The sequence below is a fragment of the Canis lupus genome, chromosome 12, assembly GCF_011100685.1.
Source record: "Canis lupus familiaris isolate Mischka breed German Shepherd chromosome 12, alternate assembly UU_Cfam_GSD_1.0, whole genome shotgun sequence".
Classification (NCBI taxonomy): Eukaryota; Metazoa; Chordata; class Mammalia; order Carnivora; family Canidae; genus Canis; species Canis lupus.
The window spans coordinates 3,416,695-3,438,507 of NC_049233.1; the positions used below are offsets into that span (position 1 = coordinate 3,416,695).

Here is a 21,813-nt window from a genome sequence, read left to right on the forward strand (position 1 = left end):
CTCACCCACAGGGGGTCAGGTTGCTCTTTGGGCTCCTGGCTCCCATCTCAGCAACTGCTACTTCTAGAGAAAGAAAACAAAAAAGCATTTTGGGGAAGGGACAGCAGGAAGTGTGGTGGGGAATCCACCCTTGCAATCCGCAGGGGCCACCTGAGAGTAGCAGCAGATAATTCTAGGGAAGAATAATAGGAGAGGTTAAAAAACAACAACAACAACTTGAAACTGCTTAGAAGATGGGCCGAGGCAGAAGTGTGGCGAACAAAGTGCCACAAACAGAGCCCCTTCTGGGGCTGATGGGGTGGGAGGGGAAGAGGGCACACACTCACTTCCACCCACAGTGAAGCCCTGTTCCTAGGGGTGGGGGAGGACGGGGCATGTAAGGCAGGCTCCTTCCCACAGAGGCTCCCAGGAGCATACCAGGGTCCCTTTGCCCTTTCACTTCCCAGAATGGCCTGCCAGCCAGTGCCAACATTTCCTCTGCTTCTGCCCTGGGGTCCCTACCTCGCCACCCCCCACCCCACCCCCATCTCTGTGGAGACTGTCAGGCTGATGACTGCTTGGAAACCACTCTGGTCCTTATAGACCAAACTTTTTCCCCCCGCCTTTCTTTCACCATACACAGGAAGAGCTCACAGATGCCAATGCATGCAACTGCCACAATGGCAGGGAATGTTAAGAGATGCCGCCCTGGGCCCCCTGTCCAGAGCAGAGGCGCTTCAGGCTGACTTGTGGCAAGGAGCAGAACATGGGCCCCCTGGGACCTGGGGGCTGGGACCACTGTTAGGGCTCCCAGAGCGCTCCCCCCATAACTTTTGTGGGGCTCCCTCATGCTCTCCATATGTTAAACTCTACTTTAAATGTATTTTCAGCTTAACAAACTCTCCTGGGAGCACCACGAAGCTACCTGCTTTGTTAAATGGGTCCTTACAGCTCCAAGGCGGGTCCTGCTCCGCATAAGGCATGGTCTCATGAACTGATTCATGATCAGTTATGCACAGACCCTAAGGATTTGTAGACAGCCCTCTTCTTTATAGAACCCCTGGAGCTTCCTGGCTCCCTCCTTGGGACTAGAAGAAGCCTCGTATTTTCTTGCTTGAGGTAGAGTGAACAGGACTTCGAGTGGGTCCCAGGTGTGGAAGCCCCTTGTGTTAGGGTCAGATGAGCTTCTACTGTGCTTTCTGCTGGTGGTCTCACCCTTCCACTGGCTTCACATGAGCCTCGTCCTTATTGCAAGGCGGTCTTGGAAGCCACACTTCCCCCACAGGCACTGTCATGGTCTCCCCTGAAGTTCAAGTCTGCCATTCTCCGCCACCCCCCCCCCAATGGAGGCTTCTGCCCTCCTCCACGCTGTGGCCCAAATTCTCTTTGGAGTGCCCTGTTTCCCCAGGAAACAAACTGTCCCAGCGATCGATCCCAGCTGGGCTCCTCAGACCACCCTGGTGCTGACGGTTCTCAATTCAGAAACCTATATGTTCAGTTCTGCTTTTGAGCTTTGCTTTTGGTGATCCGTTTCTCTTCTCTATACACATGTTTGATGATACATCCTGTGTCTCAGATTTCTTCGTCCTTAAAATCCAGTCCCTAGGGGCACGCCTGTTTCATCTTTAACCAACTGCCTGCCTCCACCAGCTTTCTAACTTGGGTAGCACTTCCCAAAGACCCAAATCCTAGAGGCAGGATCCTGCCTTCCTCCCCATCCTCCCACGCTGGTGAAGGGTTTGGTTGGTAACTGTTCCAGGCAATACAAAAGGAGGACTACAAGGTGGGGGGGCGAGGCTCTGGTGATGTCAATGCCTGCCCCCTCCCAGTTTTACTCCCACTCACATTCTTCTCTAGCGCACGCTCCAACCCCCCAACCCCTGCTGAGGCCCCTCTGTTCTACTCTGGACCATACGAGGCTCCCTGAATGGACTGCAGCGATGTCTCCCAGGGAGAGCTGAGAGGAGGAGAATGAGGCTGGAGAGAAGACTGGCGATGTCCCTGGCGGGAGGCCACAGCTCCAGCAAGCTGCCCTCTGCACACAGCTGCCCTCTCTGGGTCTCCTAATGGTGTGATTCCCCTGCTCTAGGGTCCTCTATGTCTTACCGAAGCATGTTCTAAATCCTGTCATTGTAGAGAGTTGGATCACTGAGCTTTACTTAAGCTACCCGGGGTGGCGGGGCCTTCGTCCCTGCTGGCTCCCTGGCTGAGACAGCCCTTCTCTCCAGTGGTTTCTCAGCTTCTGTTTCCTTTCGGCAGCACGCATCCGGCTCTCCACCAGGCATTCTGATGCACCTCTTGGGTGGGAAGCCCCCACCCCACACGATTAGGCACCATGGATGTTCAAGAGGGACAGACTGTTTGCTCGGCACCTCACATGCCAAGATTTTGCTGGGCTTCACGTGGTGTGGTTTGTGCTGCAAAAACACTAGATGGTTTGTTTTCCAATCTGAACGTGCTTTTATTTGAAAGGTATCTTTCTGAGGCTTCTGGGACCTTCAGATGGAATGGCTGGGTAGGAAGCCTGAACTCTGGGTGGGTAGTGGGGAGGGTGGGAGCAGGGGTGATGGGGGGAGAGTGTGGAGGGGTCCCCATAGTTGGTGTTGCTGAGAGGAGGAGGCTGAAAACGGAGATTGTCCCAGATCTCTGGGTCAAGTTGACACTTCAGGGGGAGTTGCAGGAAGAGACCCAGGCAAGGAGGACTCTGAAGGGGTGGGGAGGTGGAGAGAAAGAGATTAGGAAAAATTGCTGTCCCAGAACTCAAGAGAAGCGTTTCAACAGAGAGAGCTCCGCCTGTGACCTATGTCAAACGTGGCCTAGAGGTTCCATTTTGAAGGTGCCAGCTGTATCCTGTGGACTTAGTAAGGCTGGTAGTGAGCTTGGCTCCTGTGGCGGAGTGGAGGGGCTATGTGTCCCCCGCAGAGGAAGAAGGGACTGCCCTGTTAGCAGCTTGAAGGGGCAATGCCCTCTGAGTGGGGGAGGGAGAAGACTGAGGGCCAAGTCCTGGTGGGTTGGGGAGGGGCTCGGACCCGGAGGAGGGTGCCCGGATCTGAGAGACCCTGGGAGCCAGGCCAGAGCTGCCAGTGATCACACCGGAAGTTGAAAGCCTGCCAAGTGGGAGATGGTCAGGGTTCAAGGTCTCCAAGGAGGCTGAGGCAAACGGGCAAGAGCCCATGGGGCTGAGTATTGGTGAGACAGGGTCTAAGCAGTGTCTAAGCAGAAGGAAGAAAGTGAATCCTGGATGTTGAGAACCGCCCCCCCCCAACAATGGGACTCTGGGACCTGGAGTTCTCCATGAGATTGAAAAATAGAAACATGTTTTAAGATGAATCCTTGTTTATCTTTGTAATCAGCAAAAAAACAAAAAAAAAAAAAAAAAGAGAAGTCAATTTAAAAAGCCATGTTGCCTGAATGCCCATTAACTGTATAATGGATAAATAAATTGTGGTGTATTTCTGCAGGGGAATACATTACAATTCCATGCGATAGCATAGATACACCCCAAAAACATATAACTGTTGAGCAAAAGAGGTGAGACATAAAAGACAGGTGCTATTTGCAATCCTTTCTGTAAAGTTCGACAAACAGCAAAAGTAAGCTGTGATGTTAGGTTTCAGGATAGTGATCACTCTTGGGGAAAGAGGTCCCTAGGAAGGGGTACCAGTCACTCCCTGGGGGCTGCTACTGTTCTACTCACCAATCTCAAGGCCAGCTCCACGGGTCCATTCAGTCAGTGAAATGCGTTGCCTGTACATTGATGACCTGGGCATTTTTCTGTGTGTTTATTCTACTTCAATAAAAAGTTCACTTTAAAAAGAGACTATCTAATATGAAGTATTTCCCTTGGGCTCCAAGGCCTGGCTGCTTCTGAGATGGTCTCCTGTAGAAGCTGGACATCTTCCTGGCCAGCTGAAACAAAAGTTATTAAAGTAGCAGTGATTCTTCCTCTCCAGTGCTCTGGGTGAAGAGCCCACCCTGTTCGTCTTCTCCCCCTGACCTCGTCAGTTATGGTGAGACACATTCCAGACGTCCAAACACATCATAAATACTAAAGGCCATTTTCCCTCTGGAATCCTCCCTGCCTTGCGTCCAGTGTCTCCTGCAGCAAGACCTACAACCATCGTATCACAGTTCCTTTGCCTGAAATTGAGGAGCTGTGAGGGCTGTGGTGGGGGGCCTCTCCCCCTGCTGGCATGTGCCAGCTTCCCCCAACAGGCTGGACAGGGTCCAGCTGCCCTGGATTCACCTGAGATGGGAGGTGGGAAGAGGGGATGCCTTTTTCTAATTTGTCCAAAAGGTGCCCAAGAGTTCCTCAGTATCCCTGCTAGAAGTTGTTGGGCCAACATTGTCGAGGTCTTACAATGGCAGGGCCAGAAAGGAGGGAGTGTGAGGGTTGAACCGTGGCATTACACCAACAGTAGTGGTGGAGTATAGAACCTTTTATTCAGAGCGCTCAAAGGGGCGTTATCTGTGGCCAGGGCTTTGTTTGCCCAAGTCCTGGCAAGAAAGGTTGGAGCTTCTCTCCCGGCCACAGTTGCTCTGGCTCCCTGGGAGCTGGCTGGGTGGCCATGGACAGTGGGCACGGCAGGCTTTCTTAAACCTCTGTGTGTTGTGTGCAGACAGGGAGGACGCCTGGCCTTCATTTGTAAGACATGTGTCTGGGGTTCCCCGTGTCCTGCTGTCATTCTATCGCTGATGGAATCCTCCTGCAACCTGATCGATGGTTCTCTAGTTCTTACTTTTGATGTGTGCTGGGGTCGGGGGTACATGAAGAGCCCAGGGCTGCCCTTCCCAGCGCCCTCCCCCAGGGGGCCTTCTGCTCGTGGCAGCTTTGTAGTAGGCATTCAGTGGCATCTGGTCACAGCCCAAGACATTTTTGCTCTGCGAGACACCTTTTTTTTTCTTCTCCTGTTTTCAAGCATTCTCCAAGGCTTTCTACGGGGGTTTTTGCGCTTTAGATAGTTTCTTTGATGTTTTTTCCCCCCTTATTGATGGCCACATTTCATCCTAGGTCCTTTCCCGGAAATCGAGTACCTGTGGGGGCACAGCTAGGGCCGGCCCTCTGCCACCAGAGCGTGAAATATCACACGGGCATTAAGAGCCTCGCTGCCACCCTGAGGACGCCTCCCACTCCGGCTGTGTCCATTTGGAGAATGAACCCAGCCCTTTTCCTATCTTTATGGATGAGAAAACTCTGTATTTGAGGAAGCAGCCATTTATCTTCACTAAGAGCCTCACCTCCACGCCTCGTCCTGATGAGGCAGTCAGCAGCTGGAGCCAGGAGAAGGGAGTTTCATTCTGAGGAGTGAAATGACAACTGACTGATGGGAATCACATATGGAACTCATCATCCAGAAAAGTGGTGCAACTGGAAAAGATGAAAGTTCTAGAAAGCTTTGGGGACATCTCAGGGCAATTAGCAAAATGAGGTTTAGCTATGAAACCCAGTGCGATACAGCAACGTGACGATCGTTTGCTTATCTACGTACAGTGGAGTCGAGTGAGCAGCTCCTGCCACCTTCTTCCTCCCTGTAGAATTTCTCGTCAGTCAGAGCCGCTGCCATCCATCCAGCTGCCTTCCACCAATTAATTCTCTTTCGCTGGCTCCTGCACCAAGCACCCCATCTGATTCCTCCACTTGTGATACGTATGTAGATACAGTTACACGTTTGTCTTTGCTTTTCCGCCACTCCCTGGGCCCACCAGTGGTCGGATTCTGTGGGTAAATGTCCTTACTATTTTCTTCCAACCCTTGAGCATTTCTTCGTGCCTACTGACTGGCCCTGGGTAGGTGCCAACTGGAATCCCAGTAGAGTCTGATGCCAGTTGTCCTTTTTCTTAGTTGGGAAACCACCCTGATTCCATTTGAACCCCACTCCCAGCAACTTAGAGCCCTCCATCCAGCCCATGCTTTTGGTCTCAGAGGCCCTGCCTGACTTGTTTCCTGCATTGGAACAAAACCCTCAGAGGAGAATTAGCGGAAGATGAATCCAGCAGACAGAGTGGGAGTGCTGGCACGAAATGGTGAACCAGCCTGCAATAGGCCGGGCCACAGAGGGTGGCGGCAAGGAATCGCTATGTGCGGACTGACCTGGAGATCAGAGGTTCCAGCATCCAGGGCCAGTTAAGCCATACATGGAGTATGAGGCCCGGGGAGATGAAGAGGATAAGGCAGAGAGGGTGGGTGAAGAAGACCCCCAAGGTATAAGGTGAAAGGGAGAGGTGCGAGGATTCATGCTGGGGCAGGATGCTCTGTGGAAATTGAGTGGCTGGGAGGACAGGCATTCTGGGCCTTGGGAGCAGGGAAGGGAGGAGGGGAAATAAATGATGGCCACCCTTTTGGACCACATCTAAGCAAATGATTGGCAATGTGATGGGAACCTCTCTTCTGCAGCCAGACTTGCGCTGCTTGGTGGGCCGCCTCACGCCTCCTTTGAAGGGCTTGTCTCTGGCAGTGGCCGCAGCGCCTGCCCCCTACCCCCAAACCCCTCGGACCCTCCACCTGTACCAACAACAGAGCCTGCTGTCAGTCCACTTTCAGCCAGGCTGAAAGGACCTTTTTCCTGGGCATGGAGGTGGCCGCATCCTGCCTGTCTCCTCCTCCTGCATGCCCCCAAATCTAAAGTACTGAAGCACCCCCCACCCCCACCCCAAGGCCTTTCCCTCTTTGCTTCTTCATCCCCAGCAAACTCTCCAGAACTACCCAGCCCTCAGCCAATGTGTCCTCTGGGACCCATCAAAGAAAGACAAGACCAGCCGCTCAGGCCTCCCCGCTGGGCCCCACATGCCTTCATCGAAACAACAGGGAAGCAGCAGGAAGCAGGCCTCCAAGGGCTTCTCCTCCTTCCTATTCTGGGGATTCATTCTATAATGTCACTAAAGAGTATCTGACTTTTTGGAGGGGGGCTGGAGGGGAGCGTATCTAAATACCTGCAGCTTCCCACCCCCCTCCTCGCTTCTAGCACTCTCAGCCTGCTTTCCAAGGCCTGCCCGGGGCCCTTTCCCTCCACTCTAGACAACCACCATCGCCCCAGGCCTCTGATAACAGAGAGATTTTATTGTCTGCATCTCATATTTTATTTAGCATTTTATGATACTCCATGTATGGCTTAACTTGCTTTTAATCTCTAAGACTAAAGCAAGGTCTAGCTAGATAATATTGAAGACAGGCCTGACCCTGCACTTTTTGTAAAGCTTCCCCCACCCACCACCACTCCCTGGGAATAAATGAGGAGCTTCAGGGAAGCTGGGTGGCCCCGAGTAATGGTGGCTGATGGTCTAGTATGAAAAGGTATTGAGTACGCCTGGGCACTGGCCATAGACAGCAATGACATTGGCTCTGACAACTGATGACATTTCAGTGAGGGTGGAAGAGAGGAGTTCAAGGACAATGAAGAATTAAACCTGGTGCTGGGGACATGCTCAGGAGCAAAGGAATGTAGGAAAAGCTCAGGTGGGTGCAGTAGAAGGGAGGTCATGGGGGTAAGGAGAGGGAGCAGGAAAGATCTGCTCAGGAAGGATGTGGACTCAGACGCTGGGCTGAGGGGACAGACCTTAGGAGCCAGCCCTTTGTCTAGTGGACAGGCTGGGCCCTGGGACCAGAGGGCTCCATAATCAGTCATGGCCCAGGCAGGGCAGCTCAGAGGGAGGGTAGTGGAGGGGACCTGCAGGGTTTGGGGCACAGGGGAGGGAAAGTAGGAGTTCCTTCCCAGGGCAGAGCTGGGGTCCCCAGCCAGGGTCCAGGATGGCTGCAGCAGGGCACAGCCCAGGTGGGCCACGAATGCAGGCCAACCTGAACAGTGGAAACGATAAACCACGCTTCAGATGTCCTTGCATTTTCGGGAGGGCCCAACAGAGTGGGGAGTGGGAGAGAGGGACTCTGATATGGTTTCATTCTTGGCTGTGGTTGCCCTTTCTCTTCAGTAACAGCTGGTTAGAAGTGAGGGGGCAGGGGAGGCTCCTGGTGGGGTGCCGGGAAAAGGGTTTACATCCCAGACAAGCACAGTAGACGCTAAGCAGAGGGGCCCCCAGGGGAGGCCTGGACAGCCAGTGGCTTTTCTCCAGGGAGCAGATCTTGCTTTCCTCCATCCCCTGACTGGTTCCTGGAATTGAAACCTCCTGACTTCTCCTGAAACACTTTCTATTCTGTGCATAGCTGGCTCATCTTCCTCCCTCTAGCTCAGCTAATGTCCTCTCAGAAAAGCCTTCTCTGATACCTCTCAGCTCCAGTGCCCACCCCACCCCTAAGACTGTCCTGTCACCCTGTTGGTCCTGTTTTCTTGACATTCTCTGGATTGATCTTGTCCATCTCTGTTTCCTTGTTGGTTCCTCCCTAGAGGGTAAATTCCATGAAGGTGGGGTTCTGGTCATTCTTGGCTGCAGCTATACCTTCAGCTTCTAGAATGGGGCCTGCCACAGATGGGCACTCAATGAGTATTTGTTGAATGGATGAATGGGTGGATGACAACACATGGACGAACACCAGGTCTCTGGGGTGGGAGTCCTATCAAATCTTGATGCTCATCCCGTGGAGGCAGGGAAACACCCCCCACCCCCAGATGCAGGAGTTCTAGATGGACACTGTAAACTGGGCTTCTCCTCAGCTTTAACATAGGCAGTTCCAGTCCTGTTCTCCTTCCTAGCCAATTGCACTGTCACCACTGCCTCTGAGACCCCAGCGTGGACAATGCAAGGAGAAGGAACAGAAGGCACCTTGAGATTTCCCCTTGCTCTGCAGGTTCTGACCACCTCAGAGTTCAGGGACTGTCAGACAGTGGGATAGGGAAGCTCAGAGAGAAACTTCGAACTTCACTGAAGGTGGGTTCTAGAATAGGTTGATGATGCCTTTTTCTCTCTTCTCAGGGGCTCCTTCCCTCTTTGTATACTTGTGAGGGAATTCAAATCTTTTATTTTTAAGAGATAAAATATCTGGGTTTGGAAAGAGGAACCCCAAACTGACACCAGTTTGGGTTGGGTATATTTGGGGCTGGACAAAACTATTCAAAGAGCAAGAATCAGGGGGAATATTGCCCTTAACCCCATCCATGTCCTCTTGGCCTGTTTGGCTTTGGCCAGGTCCCTCACCCCTATGGAAAGTCTGGAAGCATCCTATAGCCTCCCCAAAGAGTGTTCAAGCCTGAGCCTTAGAGACCCTCTAGGGCTCGGTGTCTGGGCCAAGGAGCCGTCGAGTGAGGCATGGCCTTGAACTCTCCACACTTGCCCATTGGGGACCAATCTGATGAGCCTCTGCAGCCTCCCCATGCTGCTGATCCCACAGAGCAACGTGCCCCATTGGCATTTCCTCTGCAGGGACCCACCATCTCACACATCTGCTCCCCCCATGTCACCCTCACCTCCCAACCCTGCTCACTTCCCACTCCTTATCCCAATCCTCTGTTTGTAGTAGGGCTCTTGCTGTGAAAGCCCTGTCCTGCTCCCTGGTCTTGGGTCCGTCCCTGTGGGTCCCTCTGTTGCTTGAGCCACAGGGTCTCAGGGCAGTATCCTCTTTCCTTCACAGCTGCAACCACCTGCCCTATCTTTGCAGGCTCTTCTTCCTGGTCTCGGCAGTGGCCTTGGAGCGGTGCTCCAGCTGCCTGGCCAGTCACCTCCTGGTCAGGCACGGAGTCCTGTCCATTTTATATGCTTCTCTGCCAGGAATAGTGAGGTTAACAGCTTAAATAAAGATGTCCAAGAAATCTCAGAAATGACACGAAGCATTTGTCCCTAACCAAACAGAAGTGCTGGTGGCTGGCGGAGCGGGTGCTCATCCTCTGGTTGGTTCTTTGTGGTCCCCACTTCACTTTCATACCTCTTTGGATTTTCTTGAGTCTCCCAAAGGTCAGCTGTGACCTGGCTTGTTCTGGATATTGTATGTGCATTCACAGGCTATAGGAAGTCAGGGGCAATGATGGGAGGCCAGAAACAGCCAGCTGGAGCAGCACAGGAAGATCCCATTGAAAGCAGGGCCACCATGCCAGATGGTGTAAGCTGAGACAGGCTGAGATCGATGGGGACCATGACAGATCCCTGCACCGGTCGCTAGGCCTTCCTGGCAGCACCTGGACTCCCGCTGGTCAGAGAAGACCAAGCAAAGGGTCTTATGCCACAGGAAGAAGGAATTTCTAGGCAGGACACCCACACTAAAGAACTTCAAAGAAAGTAGTCCTCTTTGGGACTGACCCTGCCTGATAGTCTGGTTCATAAGCCAAGGTAATGGAATCCAAGTTGGGACAGCTTGTTGCAAAGGTTTTTGGGAATGTCACTTTTGTAAGGATCAGGTATTAGAGTTTCTGGGGTTTGATCTCACTGCTGTTCTGATTTCAGGGGAAACACAGATTTAGGAGGTTAGAATAAATAAAGTTAAGGGGACAAAGGGCTAAGGGTTAGCCCCAAATAGCCACCAAAGCAGAAACCTGTGTGTAGCACTGGGGATCCTGCCAGTAGAGATGGTGCAGGAGTGGCTGTGGAAGCTCTGAGGTGCCATTACTAGCAGGAAGGGGCAGCCGAGAGAGTGGGAGGATTGCTTCCTAAGGGCCTGGGTGGGGACCAGGAAGTGCTTTAGTGCTTAAGCAAGGTCCCTGGTTGAAGGGCTTGGAAGTGCAGAGGTGCTGGTGGCAGGGCCCTGTGTCAGTACTATCCTTGGGGCCAGGCCTCTCTGGCTGGTGGCCTGGCCTTGAACTTGGTCTGGATAGCCAGAGACTCTTCCTCTACAGGGGACTTGCATTCTACCAGCCTCAACTTTTCAGGAAGAGAATATATACAAGAACAGGGATGGGGGTGGTTTGGAGATGGGGATGAAGCTTTGGGCTCGTGATGGACTAGGGTGACACCAAGTCTCATGATGGACTGGCCAGTTTCCATGCCCCAAAAAAACATCCAGGAGCAAGGGAGCCAGGAATAAAGCCCAGATAGAGAAGCGGCCAGCATTACAGTGAAAGCTGGCATATGGGAGCATTCCAATAGGTTCTAGGAAGAACAAAAGAGGCTGTGGAAATAACCACCAGTGTCTGGTTCTATAGCAATACATTAGCTACAATACTGGGAGTTAGCAAACTAGGGTTTAGTTCTGAAAGAAGAGTGTCTAACTCTCCAGTCCCCTTCAGTAGTATGTTGAGGGCCAGGCTGAGTGAGTGAGCCAGACTATGGAATTTTTACTTAAGTGAGGTTCAGCTAGAAAAGGAAGGGACAAAGCCAACCCTGCCTACCCAGGAGATTCTGGGAAGGAGAAGAGAGAAGAGAAAGCCCTCTCTGGGGTTCGGCCCCAGAGCATCTGGAAGAGAGCATTCTTAGCTGAGTACTGCCAAAACAAAGGGCGAGTGTCCCACGGACCTGGTCCTGGGCAGACTGAGGGGTCACAGAGTCTGAGCTTTCTTGAGCTGTCCTGGTTCCCATGTGCTTTAGGAAAGACCCAGAAGAGGCTGGCTATTCAGTCAGAGGTGCCTGGTATAGTGGCACCTCTAGTGCTGACACCACACTAGACCACATGGAGGCTGCAGCCGGTGCAGAGGGCCAGCAGGAGCACTGCTCAGACCACAGAAGGAGCCACGACGCTGCTCCTGGGGTGGGGTGGGGTTGGGGGAGAGGGGTGGGCAGAGAGCCTCACCCTGAAAACCAGAGCAGGCCACACATGGGGCCTCAGAGAGACTCTCCATTATTGAATGCGACTGAACTTTAAACCAGATTGAACATATGGGCAGGGTTTTTTGTTTTGTTTTGTTTTGTTTTTGTATTTTAATTTTTTTGTTTTTCTTAAAAGCTATAGACCAAATAAAGAGATTTCATTTTCTCTGCCCAATTGTCATATTGGTTAAATGTCACAGCTGCGGGGAGGTGGGGGGGGAGTTGGGGTGACTGGATGATGGGCACTGAGGGAGGCACTTGGCAGGATGAGCATTGGGTGTTATGCTATATGTTGGCAAACTGAACTCCAATAAAAATATAAATTTAAAAAAATGTCACAGCTGCCCCATCAGCCCATTTTTGTCAGGGGATGTGGCCCTCCTGCCTTCAAGAGGACTCCTTGGCTGTCAGCATTCTCTGGTCTTTCCCAAGGTGTTTACTGGGTCATTAGTGTGGAGAGCCAGAGAACAAAGCGCTCATACTGACTGATCCCATGTGTGGCCTTGGGCTAAACATCCTGTGTCCCACAGATTATTCTGTGTCCAGAGTCTGTGCTTGGATCCCAGAGACATGGGCCTGGCTGCTTTGCCTGATGATCCGTGGAGGCTGGGTCAGGGGAGTGCCTCCTGAGTGTCCCCTAATAGACCCTCCAGGAACAGGGCACAGGCCTGCAGGGCCAGGGGTTTCTGGCAGCCACAATTACGGTAGATGGGGGAGCCAGAGAGGCCAGAGTTAGAGACCAGGCTGTATGTTAGCCCTTCCTCCAGGGGCAAGGAGGACTAAGACCTCAGCTCAGATGGAGGATTAAAACATAGTATCATAAAAGCTTGTAAGCCTGGGAACATCCTCACTGGGCTCATGGGCCAGGAATATGCCTGGAGTAGGGTCTCTTGACCATGGGTGATGGTATGGTGGCAGGAAAAGGAGGTGCCTTCAGTCCCCAGTGGGCAGCCAGGACAACTGAGGAGGGCGGGAGGAGTCTCCCCAGGTCTTGGTCAGTGGCCCAGGCATAGCACCCACATAGCACCCACTATGCTATGAGAGGAAATGTGGAAGTTGTCCAGCTGGGGCTGGGACCCAGGCCATCAGGACCTTGTCCATCTTTTTGCCATCCGCAGCATGTCCCCTCTACCCTCGTGCTCACAAGATGCTAGAGCTTCTCCGGATACCATGCCTAGAGGGAAGGGACAGAGGCCTGATGGGGCAGATGGGGCCCTTTTGGGCCTATCACCTTCACTTACATCTCATCAGCCGGAACCACCTCACGCATCATCCCTAGGTGCAGTCACTGATGATGGCCACGGAGGAGGAAGGACCTTGGGGTGCACACCAGCACCCCAGTCAACTGTGTTCTGGCATAGCTCCCTCCCTATCTCCTCCTCCATCCTGCCAAGGTCCCTCACATTGAGGGCAGAGTCCTGGCTTCACCAGCCTTCCTGCTGGCCCCTAAAGAATAGATTAGGATTTTATGGCAATTCGGCAAAAAACAAGAATGGATATGGCCTCTGCCACCACAGAATGGGCAGTGGTGCGAGAAGTGTAGGTTGGAGACAGCACAACAGGTTGGAAGGCATACAGAAGAAGTGTGACTCTCAGTCTAGAGGGAACAACGGGCACGGAGAGCGTCCAGGAGGTAGAGTTGTCCTGGCTAAAGCCTAAAGGATGGAAAGGAGCAAGCCAGGGGAAGGAAGGCGAGAGGGTGGCAAGATGACACAGCTAAGGAACAGGGAGGAATTCCGCTGGAGGGCCGGGAAGAACTGCGGCAGGAGAAGCAGCAGGCCCAGGCCAGAGCACATGGGGCCACATCGAGAGGAGTGAGCAGAGATGGCACCCAGTGCAGGCTGGAGAGAGGTCTTAGCCAGCCAGCAGCACAGGCCAGGCTGGGGGGTGGGGGCCAGTTAGGAGACCATGGCAGTTAGGCAGGCAGGGCCAATGCTCAGGGAGGGACAGAGGTATGGAGAAAGAGTGCGGAGACAGACCATACAAGGCTTACAGACCGACAAAGGGGTAGACGTGGCTGTTTGGAGAGAGAGTGGGAAACCAGGTGTGTGGAGGTGGCCTTCAGTGAGGGGGAGGGGACACAAGGGAGGGGCCACTGTAGACAGAAGGGACCATGTCCGGTTGGAGAGGCTGGGTTCAAGCACATGGGGGAGGAGATGGAAGATGTGGGTATCTAGTCTAGGTGCTCAGCAGAGTTCTGGCCTGGGATCCAGTTATACTACCTGCCGGGGGCCAACACCAGGGATGAAACTTTCCTGCTACTGGCAACCAGGGAAACAAAGGCAAGGGATGTACAAATGGGTCTTTGCTTTCCTTTGGGCCACCATCCAACATAGGCAGCTGGCCTTGGGTGGGCACCTGGGAGAGTTCCCAGGGATCTCCCTCCCCTGCTCCCACTCATCCCACCCCATCCCATGCCATCTCATTGCATCCCCTAGACCCCAGCCTCTCTCCTGTCTCCTGGCACCCCAAGGGCTCCAGCTCCCCATGTAGGGAGACTCATATTGCAAGGTTTTGAGGGTAGCAGTGGGGCATACCTTTGGGCTTTCTGGACTGTTCCCAAGGGATGCCAAAGGGGCACAGCCCTGCCTCCATCAGAGTGGACTTTGGTGCACACCACACTTTCCCATGCGGGGACCTATCACAGACGCCTTCCCCTCTAGGATGAGAATGGGGTTATTTCCCTTGTTAGGAGTTCAGTGATCCCTATCATGAATCCAGAGACTTCTCATCATGGGCTCCTGGAGAGGTGGTGGAGGCAGTGACATAGGCTTTTGTCACCAGATGTGCTGCTGTGAGGCTGCTTGGGAAGTTCCATCTTCCAGAAAATGAGGAGCCTTTGAGCTTTTGGGAGACTGAGTAGGGCTTCTGGCATCCAGCTCTAGTGTCCCAGCTGCCAAGTGGGGAGAAGGGTGTGGTTAGCCAGCTCAGACGTAGGTATGGCTGAGCGCTGCTTCTGGCTCAGTAGTACCTCATGGCCTGTCCTGAGACACTCTGCTGGCCTGGCCTGAGAGCATGTGAGCTACTGGGCATCCATAGTAAATCCCCTCATCTCTTGAACCAACCCAAGGGGCTTTGGTGAAGAACCTCGCACAAGAACGGGAGTGGGGGAAGGAAGAACCCCAGCTGGCCCCACAGAGAAGGGGCTTGAGATGAGCCAGGCAGAGACAGAGGTAGGAAAGGATCCCAGGATGGAAAATGGGGTGCTGGGCCAAAGCTGGAAGACTTGGGAGGCCCCAGGAGGGGAGTAGCTGATTTAAGTTCCCCATTTGTAGAATTGGGATGAGAACAGTCACTCATTCATTCATTCATTGAACAAATATTTTCAGGCCACAATCACATGGCCAAGGGCTCAGGAATCCATCTATGAACAAGACAGACAAGTACCCCACCTTTCTGGAGCTAATGTTCCAGCTGAAAGGGTGGGAGGAACAAAAAAAATGCCAAACAAATGAAGTCTGAGGGCTGTGGTGGTGGGGCAGGAAACAAACCCAAGGGTGGTACAACCCCCCTGACCCAGCCTGGGAGCCACATGAGGAGCAGTCTCTTGGTGCCAGGGGTCCTCGAGAGGCTGGGTGAGATGACGGGCCTCGGCAGAGCACCTGCACTGAAGGCCTTAGGTGTTATGATGGCGAAGACAAGAAGGATGCTTAGCATTTCTTTAGTGCCTACTATATGCCCTCTCTTCCCTGGTTGGCAGCAACAGCCCCTTTCCACCCCCGCCCCCCGCCCCCCCGGCCCACCAAGTTCCCTGCCACCCCGAGTGAGACAGCTTAGTGGGCTCAGGGGAGAGCCTCTGAACATGCTCTTTGCCCAAAGGAATATCCTGCCTGTGCTAGGGCCAGGAATGGAGGCACAGCCCTGGGGACCTCCCCCCTTCTGACAGCCTAGCCTCCCCCTTCTGACCACCTTCTGAGCCCTGAGTAGTGGGAGAAGGTAAAGTTTCATTTGCCAAGGAGGTAGGATGGCGGCGGGGGGAGGTCAGCGGGAGCCGGAGGGAGCCTGGGTGAAGCGATGCTAGAAGACAGAAGGGTGAGCACAGCCAGGAGAATTGAGGCTGAGTGGGGGGTAGGGCAGGGGGAGATAAGAAATAGCCCTTGGGGAGACGGTCCCAGGTTCTGCAGGGCTGTATGACACCCTACTTTCTGGGGTTACCCTCCATGGCACTTCCCCTTGGGTTTCACGGCAAGGTCCCTTAGCCCCTGAGCTGGACATGCCAGCAGGTGACTCGGCAGTGAATGAATAGCAGCCTCTTGAATGAATAGCTCACGGTCTCCCCAAATACCTAACCTCGCTGAGCCTTGGTAATCTCCCCAGGTAAAATGGGGCAGCATGTCTCTCATAGGATCTCCGGGAGGAAAAGAAAAACATGATAAAGCATTTCTGATTCTCAAAAGGATGTCTGACCCACAGCAAGTGCTTGGGAAAAAACTGAGCACTCACGGTAGGATTCAGGAGACCTGTGACACGGATGCGTGACCCTAAGCGCTCTCCAGCCCAGCCCCGTGCTCAGCCCCAGCTTCTGGCCCCACCAAACCGCCAACCTCTCTCCAAATGGCCTCTGGCCCCTTTGTGGCCCCTGCTTTTTGTTCAGGTTCGTGTGTTGTGACACCCCTCTGATCCTTTCCAGAGGGCTGTGGGGTGTGGCAGCTGGCAGCTCCGGTCCATCCAGGATCAGGGATCCCCCCACCCTCACAGACCTGACCGTGCTGACTGTCCCCATGCGACGGAGGACTGTCCCTCCACATCCAGCCCTGCCTTTCTGATAGAGCCCTGCCTGTGACGTGGAAGTGAGGTGGTTGCATGACCCCGTGGCCCTCCTCGGCAGCCCGGTGTGGCCCTGTGAACAGACACACCAACAATCGCCACATGTGGGTTTTGGGAAGCCCCTCAAGGGGACTTGCCTGCTGCCCCTGGCTGGAAGGCATACAAGCAACGACTGCCATACCGACCAGGAGACAGAGGCCATGTTGTGAGGATGGAAGAGGAATGGCTAACCCTGGCGCCCCTGAGAACCAGCCCTGGATGGCCTCTGCTAAAGTGAGGGAGAGACATCTGTCCTATTTGACACCCCTGTTTTGTGCAGGCAAGCCTGATCCCCATAGACAAAAGTGTAGCTCCTCCCACCTTTTCTCCCTGCCTTGCCCTTTCTCTCCATGGGCGCTGATGAAGCATCTACTGCGGGGAGAGCAGAGGAGGAATATGGAAGCAGCTAGAGGTGATTTAGAAAGGGTCGGATTCCAAGAAACAAGGCAACGGAGGTAGCGCCAGAAGAGGAGGACAGAGCCTGGGGAGGATTCGTCACCGCAGGGGTGGTGAGACAAACCTTCCAGAAGAGCAGGGGAAGGCAACAGGGACTTCCTACCCATCCATGCCTACCCCAGTTCTCCCCTGGGGGGCCCGGTGCACTGCCTCACCTCCCCACTGGCCCATGAAGACCCAGTGCCCCTTCCTGATGAGGCAGTAGGTGGGGAGGTGGGGGTGCCAGTTGGGTGAGAGGGTGTTTAGTGAGGGCTTGGGGCCGGCAATAGAGGAGAAGGGTATCCCCAGACCTACACATTCTTCCCAAATCAAGACAATAGGTGTAGAGTTGACCACGGAGATCCCACCTCATGCCTGAGCCCCCCATGCTGTCCGTGTGGCTTGCTTCTCAGAGCGGGCTTCCTCTGGGTCCCTGCGGAGCTCCGCTCAGTAAACATATAGGAGTCCTACTGTGTGTACTACATGTACATGGGGCCAAGTGCTGAGGACATCCCCTCGCAGAGGTCCCTGCCCCGCAGCCTCCAGCACACGCTGCCCTGACAGGCCGGCCCAGGATGGAAGCGTGCCGCTACACGATTAACAGCCGCTTCTCTGACGAAATCACGTCCTGTTCTGTAGCCTTTGTAGACTTCTGTGGCCTGACTCCTCCAGCCTGGCAACTTCTGAGCTCTCAGCGTGAAGCACCAAAGGGCTGAGCGGGGTAACGGGGGACCAGCCCTCAGGAGTGGAGCTCACATGCCACAGCCAGGGGCTTCTCGTCCATCCCCTACTCCTGTGTCTGGGCCCCTGAGCCTCCCCACCGGTCTGTACCTTGTCCCCGGGGGACAGGGGGCTGCAGGGGGGGCCTCTGTCAATGGGTAGAGAAGAACAAGGAGACAGCCCCTGGAGCACCCTCTTGAGGTGCTCAACCTTCCTTGAATCTGCCCCCGCCCCCACCAGGCCTTTTCTTTCTCTTTCCTGGCTTTGCCTCACCTCCAAGCTCTCCTCCTCCTCCTCAGAAGGGACTATTCCCCAGCATTTGGAGACTGCGTCTCCCCCAGCGCCCCCACCAAGCCGGCTCCCTAACCCAGGCTTGCCCCGCCCCCACACAGTGCTCACGCAGCTGTCTCCCTCCCGGCCCATCCCCTCAGTCTGAGGCCCCGCTGCCAACCCCCTGCCTGTCCCAGAGAGGCCTCCACAGACACTTGCTGCGCCCGGAAGCCTGCGGTTCTATCAGCTCTCCAGTGGCTGCCACAAACTGCTGTCTTGGAGAAAGGGTGGCTCATCCCCCTCAGCCTCCCCGCCTGCACCCCCATCCCAGCCCCAAGCCTCCCGGCATCATCTGCTCCACCTCCAGGCAGCTCGGAGCCAGGCCCCCATCTGCCCTGGCAGCCTGGGGCACTGGGGCTTTAGGACCCCAGGGTAGGACAGAGATCCGGGCCCCCAGCCCCCAGGCCCCTGCAGGGGAGCTGCTTAATGACCTTGTGAGCAGTAATTACACCCCAGGACCCGCTCTTAATAACCACGTATTCTCCCTGTCAATGTGCCTTAATTGAAAATGAGTAGGCGATACAAGTTGCTGTGAAGTTGGCTGCCAAGCCCTTAACGTGATATTAATTGTAGTAATTAGTAGTCACTTTGTGTTGGAGTCATCTATAAATAGGGGGTCTATTAGTTTAGCAAAAGAGCGTGATTTAAAATGCAAATAAAAGCCCAATTAGACAGATAAATCATTCGTCTTTCCCAGCAAATTATCATCTTGGGGGAAGATGGGGGCAGCAGCCACTTTGAGGATGATTGGTCAGTTCCGGGGCTCTGGGTTATTACACCACGTGAGTGGCCCACTTGGGACACTGTTCTTTAAACAAGTCTGTTCAGGGTCCCTCAGGAGGCTGTCACTCCAGGGGCTTTGACCAGGCTCTTTGTAGGCAGGACTCTTGGCCAGGCTCCCGAGTAGCTCCTCCCCCATCTGCTTGATTGGTTTCCTTTGGGGACACCGGAGCACTTTTTTTGTTTGTTTGTTTGTTTTTTTGTTTTGTTTTGTTTTTTTTCGGAGCACTTTTTAAAGGCACAGTAGCAGAGCGTGCCTCTGGGTCCTGGGGAATGGGCTGGGGTGTGGGAGGAGTCCCATCTTTAAATGTAGCTCTTCACCTTCCTGAGGGAACCCACAGATGCCATATATTGTTCTGTGACCCTAAAGAGTTAAAAAACAAATAGACCCACAACATTGGTCCTGGGGTAGACAACTTACTCTCCATTTCCTACTCCCTTCCACAAAACCTATGGAGGTTATTGGAGTCGCGCACGTGCACGCGCGCATGCGCACACACACACACACACCCGCAGTATTTCTCACAGGCTTTGGGGGAACATTGGAGGTAGAAATGACTGGATGAAGAAGAGGCCAGTTAGGGACGTGTTAAGGCCAGAGGGACGTTTGATCATCTAGTTCAGCCTTCTCAAAACCTTCTCCCAGGCCTGTGTTTCCCAATCTCACAACTAGGGAGGTGGTGAGAAGTGTCTGGGCACGTGGGTCCTTCCCTCTTGGTCAGTGCAGTTGCCAGAAACCTGATGTTCAGAGCCCAGATCGGAGTTCTTCCCACCCCCACATCTGCCTCCCACCATCCCCTCTGGGAGTCCATCACTCCCTTTTGGACAATCAAGCCTGACTTTTTCACCGAATCTGCATTTTAATGAGTCAAAGCTGTGAGATGAGGCAGCCAGGCCCAAGCCCAGGTAAGAACAGTCCATTCCAAGAGGACTTTCCCATCATTGTCCAAGAAACCAGGGGAGTGAAGGCAGTTTGAGAGCGTTATCCTTTATTTGATCTATCATCCTTTCTTTTATTGCACAGTGCTTGCAACAGGTGGTAGTACTTGTGATTTTTAATGTCCTATTTGACAAAATAAATTGTTGGCAATCCTATGTGGATCCCAAGAAATGTTTTAGAAAATTTTTCCAGGTATAAAATCCAAATGTCTGGTCACAAAGAAGTTGAGACTTGAGGCCAGATGAGTCAGCTGTTTTGGGGGCAGGGAGAGAGTGAAGGAAGGGGAATGTGTGTGTGTGTGTGTGTGTGTGTGTCTCGGGGTGGGGGGGATGAAATAGGCACGTGTATCAGCAAAGATTTCCCTCTCTCTGAAATAGCATAAGAAGACTGCTATATCCTAGATAAGGAACTGGAAGGAGAGCCAGGCACTGTCCATCCCATCTCCATGCATGACAGATGAGGAAATCAAGCCTCAGGGAAGGAGTGACTGGGCCAAGCCACACGGTGAGTCAGTGGTTCAGACCCTGGCTAGTACACACCTTCCGTGCCTGCCCTTTGTCCTTGTGTTGGCCCCAAAAGCAAGCCTGAGAGTTGATGTCATAGGATACATGGGCTCTGCCTTGGTTGGCTGTTGACCCTCTAGTTCTGCATGGGGACTGCTTGTTGACTCCCAGAAAACAGAAAACAGCCCTGCTGACAGACCAAGAAATTCCGCGAGGAATAAAGACCATGCTCAGAAGAGCACACAGATAAGGCCACTCCACCCCAGCCACTCTGAGTGAAGGTGCTTCTCCACCAGTGACAGCTCTGGCCCTACTTTAATCTTCCTGCCTCTAAGATATAAACAGAGATCCCCATCACTGAGTTGCCCCCACTTCTTGTGGCACCCAATCCCAGCCTGCCGGTGCTTTGCCAATCTCTCCTCAAATCACTCAGCACAAACCTCAACCCTTTACGAGGACTTACTCTCAGAATCTTCCTTCTGAGATCCTCTGGAGATCCCATAGGGTGTGTTCTCCTTTACCTGCAGCAAGCCAACTAAACTTAACTTTTTTGATTACAGATGTGTTCCTGGTGGCATTTGGTGGTTGGGCTCTGAACATCCAACAGATAATATCAACAGGCAGTGTTTCAGGCAATGCGGTGGTGACAAAAAGCAACAGAATTCACAACAGTGTATGGTGGGGACGCCTGGGTGGCTCAGTGGTTGAGCGTGTGCCTTTGGCCCAGGGTGTGATCCTGGAATCCCGGGATCGAGTCCTGTATCAGGCTCCCTGCATGGAGCCTACTTCTCCCTCTGCCTATGTCTCTGCCTCTCTCTGTGTGTCTCTCATGAATAAATAAAGTCTAAAAAAAACAAACAAACAAACAAAAAAAAAAAAAACAGTGTGTGGTGATAGACTTACCGGTAACTAGACTTACCGTGGAGATCATTTTATAATATATAACAATATTGAATCACTATGACTTATACCTAAAGCTAGGAGGATATTGTATGCCAGTTATTCTTCAATTAAAAAAAAGAATTCAGGACGCCTGGGTGGCTCAGTGGTTGGCCGTCTACCTTTGGCTCAGGTCCTGATCTCAGGGTCTTGGGATGGAGCCCCACATTGAGCTCCCTGCTCAGCGAGGAGTCTGCTCCCTCTCCCTCTGCTGCTCCCTCTGTTTGTGCTGTCTCTCAATCTCAAATAAAATCTTTAAAAAAAGAACAAAAATTATAAAATTCTTGAAAGAAAACATAGGGATAAATCTTTATACCCTCAGATTTGGCAATGCATTCTTAGATATGACACCAAAAGCATAAGCAACAAAAGGAAAAAGTAAATTGGACTTCTTGAAAGTGAAAAACTTGTGTGTTTCAGAGAACACTATCAAGGAAGCAAAAAGACAACCTAAAGAATGGAAAATATTTGCAAATCGGATATCTGATAAGGGACTTGTCCCTAGAAGAACCCTTACCACTCAATAGTAAAAAGACAACCTGATTTTTAAATGGGCAAAAGATCTGAATAGATATTTCCCTGAGGGAGATATACAAATGGTCAATAAGCACAGGAGAAGATGCTTGACAGCCTTAGTCATACGGGAATGGAAATAAAAACCATGAGATGGGGGCGCCTGGGTGGCACAGTTGGTTAAGCACCTGACTTTCGGTTGCGACATCAGGTCATGATTTCACAGTCATGAGATGGAGACTCATGTCA

At 53.0% G+C, this 21,813-nt stretch overlaps 1 long non-coding RNA gene across 8 annotated transcripts in view; it reads left to right on the top strand.

Annotated features, from left to right (window-relative positions):
* The window catches only part of LOC102156105, a 31,512-nt gene extending 10,277 nt beyond the window's left edge, over positions 1-21,235 (top strand). Inside the window, exons 1-5 of one of the 8 annotated variants that reach the window (XR_005367583.1) lie at positions 1,006-2,451; positions 3,835-3,989; positions 4,991-19,575; positions 19,987-20,113; positions 20,673-21,235. This is a non-coding gene — a long non-coding RNA (uncharacterized LOC102156105). Of the gene's footprint in view, positions 1-1,005; positions 2,452-2,576; positions 3,990-4,990; positions 19,576-19,986; positions 20,114-20,672 lie in introns of those variants that run through there. The other 7 variants (XR_005367585.1, XR_005367587.1, XR_005367584.1 and 4 more) reach the window with 7 other exon arrangements.
* Positions 21,236-21,813: the final 578 nt, after the last annotated feature.